At 39.7% G+C, this 5,194-nt stretch overlaps 1 non-coding gene across 1 annotated transcript; it reads left to right on the top strand.

Annotated features, from left to right (window-relative positions):
- Positions 1 to 4,741: 4,741 nt before the first annotated feature.
- Positions 4,742 to 4,845, top strand: LOC113902618. The gene has a single exon (XR_003513883.1). It is a non-coding gene; the product is annotated as a U6 spliceosomal RNA (small nuclear RNA).
- Positions 4,846 to 5,194: the final 349 nt, after the last annotated feature.

Consider the following 5,194-nt stretch of genomic DNA (forward strand, 5'->3'; position numbering starts at 1 on the left):
ACCATCTTTCTAAATTCCATATATATGCATTAATATACTGTATTAGTGTTTTTCTTTCTGACTGACTTTACTCTGTATAATAGGCTCCAGTTTCATCCACCTCATTAGAACTGATTCAAATGTATTCTTTTTAATAGCTGAGTAATACTCCATTGTGTGTATGTACCACAGCTTTCTTATCCATTCGTCTGCTGATGGACATCTAGGTGGCTTCCGTGTCCTAGCTATTGTAAACAGTGCTGCGATGAACATTGGGGTACATGTGTCTCTTTCAATTCTGGTTTCCTCAGTGTATATGCCCAGCAGTGAGATTGCTGGGTCATCTGGCAGTTCTATTTCCAATTTTTTAAGGAATCTCCACACTGTTCTCCATAGTGGCTGTACTAGTTTGCATTCCCACCAACAGTGTAAGAGGGTTCCCTTTTCTCTGCACCCTCTCCAGCATTTATTGTTTGTAGACTTTTGGATCGCAGCCATTCTGACTGGAGTGAGATGGTACCTCATCATGGTTTTGATTTGCATTTATCTGATAATAAGTGATGTTGAGCATCTTTTCATGTGTTTGTTAGCCATCTGTATGTCTTCTTTGGAGAAATGTCTGTTGGTCATTTATTTTTCTGGAATTGAGCTGCATGAGCTGCTTGTATATTTTTGAAATTAATTCTTTGTCAGTTGCTTCGTTTGCTATTATTTTCTCCCAGTCTGAAGGCTGTCTTTTCACCTTGCTTATAGTTTCCTTTGTTGTGCAAAAGCTTTTAAGTTTAATTAGGTCCCATTTGTTTATTTTTGCTTTTATTTTCATTACTCTGGGAGGTGAATCATAGAGGATCCTGCTGTGATTTATGTCAGAGAGTGTTTTGCCTATGTTCTCCTCTAGGAGTTTTATAGTTTTATAGTTTCTGGTCTTACATTTAGATCTTTAATCCTCAGTCTAAAGAGAAATGAGGGCTTCAATGCTGTATGTTTATTTACTGAATAAAAAAGATCTGTACATTGTTGATGGACTGTAAATTGGTACAGCCACTGTGGAAAACAGTATGGAGGTTCCTTAAAAAACTGAAAATTGACCTACCATATAATCCAGTAATTTCACTCCTAGGTATATATCTGGAAAAAAAATTAATTCAAGAAATTAAATGCACTCCAAAGTTCATAACAGCAGTATTTACAACAGCCAAGACATGAAAAAAATCCAAATGTTGATAAAAAGACAAAACAGATAAATAAGATGTTGTGTGTATATTCCACACACAATGGAATATTACTTAGACATTAAAAAGAATGAAATCGAGCCAATTGCAGCAACATGGATAGACCTAGAGAATACTATGCTTTCTTAAATAAGACAGAGAAAGACAAATAGTATATGATATGGCATGTGTGTATATGTGTGCTCAGTCACGTCCGACTCTTCGTGACCCTATGCACTGTAGCCCACCAGGCTCCTCTGTCCATGTATGTATCATCTAAAAAGTAATACAAATGAATATATATGCAAGACAGAAGCAGACTCGCAGGTATAGGAAACAAACAAGTAGTTATCCAAAGGGAGGGGGAAGAGCTTGGGATAAATTAGGGATGAAATTTAAAAGTTACAAACTGCTCTGTACATAATAGGTAAGAAACAAGGATATATTGTGGGAGTCACAATTTTTAACAACAACAAAAAATACACAGAAAGGAATAAAAGAATGAAATGCTTTTTTTCTGCAGGATGTTGCATATCTGGTGTGAAAGAGCAGAAATATGCGAAGAACTTGAATCTTGGATATGTTAATATCATGAAACTAATGAATCTGCCAGCCCTGGAAACACCCTCCTTTTGATCTTCTTACAACATGAATACAGAAAATCCTCAGTGTTTAAGTCATTTTGAGTTAGGTCATTTGTTATTTGCTTCCAACAGCATCCTCACTGATGTAAATATAATAATAAGCAGGCACTATGTCAAGCCCTACAGGTATAAAGACAAATAGGTCAAAGTTTTCTCTCTTTTTTGGGCTGTGCTGGGTCTTTGTTGTGGCACGAGGACTTTCTCTTGCTGTGGCACACAGGCTTAAGTTGCCCAGAGGCACATGGGATCTTAGTTCCCCAACCAGGGTTCAAACCCAAGTACCCTGCATCGATAAGCAGATCCTTAACCACTAGACCACCAGCAAAGTCCCCAAAGTTTTATCTTTAAGTTGTTCTTATTCTAGTGGAGGAGATAAAACCTATAAAAACTTAATCATATTAAGAAACAGCAAGAACAACGATGGAGATGTGTGTGGGCATCATGGGAGAAGAGAAGAGTGAGTGAGAACCTGGCTATAGAACAAATGAATGAATATGTGAACCCAGCTTGAGAGTTTGTAAATAGCTTCTTGGAGGTGCTAATACTGAGTTAACATTTAAATGCCTTGCGGGTATTGCTCACTTGGTCCTCTTCCGAAAGACTGAAATTTTTTAATTAATTTTAAGTGAAAAGTACCAAAGAAGATCACTAAGCTATTCCCTTCTCTAAATGAAATTATCTGTCCATTCAGCCAGGTCACAAAAGTGCATTACCTGAAGGAATTTAGGTTGGAGAATACATTTTTTTGTAATGTAAAGAATAAGATTATTAATAAAATGAAAAAGACTGGTTGTTCAAACAAACATGAAGTTGATAATAAAAGAGATTTAATGTTCTTAGGAGGAACTGAGATAATCACATTTCGTTTAGAAAAACTTCTGCTACTTACTTTCGAAGCATTATCACACACAGCAATTTCTTTAGTCCTTATCTTAATTCTCTAAAGTGTCTAAATTCAATCCCATTTTGCAAATAGGGAACTGCAATGTCAAAAAGCAAAATTATTTGTCAAACTTGGTGTCAGAATTTGAACCCAGGTCTCCAAATCCCAAGGAAAATGCTCGATCAACCACCCAACTCCAAGGATAAACCTCTGACTCTCCCTGAGACTCTCTCATACAACCTGCTGAAAATGCATGGACACACGCAGGGAAAAGAATCAAAGCAGGGACAACTCAGAGCCCAGAGGACTATCGACAGATGTCCCATGACCTGTGCAGGCACATTCTGTCAGTCCCTTGAGGGCACAGGAGCTTCACACGACCAAACTGACAGGTTGTATGAAGATCCAGACTCATTACAAATGACCCTCTTTTTCCTTTTGTCTCGTTCCTTCTGAGCAGCTGGCATCTTTCAGCAAATTGTCGGTATTATATTTAAGACATAGTACATCATTAAAATAAAGCTCGGGGCTAATAATTATGTCTTGTTCAGGTGTTTTATGGCTAAAGATTCTGACTTTCCCCCAAGGTTTCCAACTCACTCTTCTCCAAATTGCTTCTCTAAGGGCATTCGTTACATTGTGGACGTGTCCCCAACAATTAAATAGCAGTTTAATCCTCCCCCTCTTGATCTTTCTTTTGAGGTAGTGTCCCGGAGTCTACGCTACTTCCACTTTCAAGATGGTATTGATGGAGTCCTCAATTGGCGGGCGAGAGCGACTGCACACAGAGGTTAATCAAAGTGGAAAGCCCAGCTCTCAGCCTTCATGTCACTCATGCTTCACAACTTCATCTGTTTATCAGCCATCTGCCCACCCCTCCCTTTTCTGCCTCCATCTCAACTACTATTCAACAGCCAGCAAGACACTCAAAGCACTGCATTTCACTGTCAGGTAGGACAGGACTAGATGACCCAAGTATTTGAACTCTATAACTTATCTTATCCATAAAACAGATGGCCAGTAGTCCCCACTGCCATTCAGACTTATTGTGAAAATCAAATGAGATCATGTTGTAAAGTGACTTTATAACTTGTAAAGAAGTTAGTGAATACTTGAATTATAGAAAACATTTTCAAGTAGATCGCCTCTTCAGGAGCTAATGAATCCTGGTAGTTTAGGGGTTGCAATGAGGAGTACTCTTGGTTAGTTTACATTTGAAATAGAAACGTTATGGAACGTGTCCTCTGATAAGCTGGCCTATAACAAGGCTGTGCTGGGTGACAGAGAAAATAAAAAGGCAGCAAAACCATTACGTTTATTTTAAGGAGCCCTGGGCTGTTCCTCCCACATATTCCCAAAACAGAGAAACTCCAAATCAGCCCTTTTCCACACATCTATTCAAAGAATCTATGTAAGGATACATCCATTTCCTTCTTCAGGGGATCTTCCTGACCCAGGGATCAAACCTGGGTCTCCTACATTGCAGGCAGATTCTTTACAGTCTGAGCCACTAGGAAAGCCCCATGTAAGTATACTTCCGTAAATTATCGACCTACTTGTTCAGTGTCTTAGCTTTCCTACCATCTGGGATTCACAAAAAGCACCTTGACCCAGACATTCAAATCAATGCCCCTTAACCTAATTTAGTTGGATATCCCATAACAAATAGCTGAATTACTTTGATTTTACCATTTTTGATCAGAAATAAACACTTTGGGCGTTCCCTGCGGGTCCAGTGGTTAAGAATCTGCCTTGCGATGGAGGGCACACGGTTCAATCCCTGCACAGGGAACTAAGATCCCACATGCTGCAGAGCAACCAAGCCTGTGTGCTGCAACTCAGAGTCTGCAGGCCACAACTGGAGAGTCCATTTGCCACAACGGAGGTCCCAGCCTGATGAGAGTATCCTCAGCAACAACGAGAATGCTGTGTGCTGCAACAAGGACCTAACACAGCCAAATAAATGATTAAGGAAATAAATAAATACTTTTAAAATTAAAAAAAAAAAATAAGCACCATGAGTGCTCGCTTTGGTAGGAAATGTACTAGAACTGGAACCATACGGAGAAGATTAGCATGGCCCCTGTGCAAGGATGACAAGCAAATGTGTGAAGCATTCCATATTTTTCAAGGTGGATGAAGTTGTAGTGGTCCTACAGGCTCATCATGCCAAGAAAGAAGCTGCCCAGAAGGTGGACACTGTTGTTGCTGCTACCTCTTCAGTTCAGTTCAGTCACTCAGTTGTGTCCGACTCTGTGAGACCCCATGGACTGCAGCATGCCCAGTTTCCCTGTCAATCACCAACTCCTGGAGTTTACTCAAATTCAAGTCCATTGAGTCACTGATGCCATCCAACCGTCTCATCCTCTGTCATCCCCTTCTCCTCCTACCTTCAGTCTTTCCCAGCATTAGGGTCTTTTCCAGTGAGTCAGTTTTTCACATCAGGTGGCTGAAGTATTGGAGTTTCAGTTTCAACA

This window comes from Bos indicus x Bos taurus, chromosome 12, assembly GCF_003369695.1.
Source record: "Bos indicus x Bos taurus breed Angus x Brahman F1 hybrid chromosome 12, Bos_hybrid_MaternalHap_v2.0, whole genome shotgun sequence".
Lineage (NCBI taxonomy): Eukaryota > Metazoa > Chordata > Mammalia > Artiodactyla > Bovidae > Bos > Bos indicus x Bos taurus.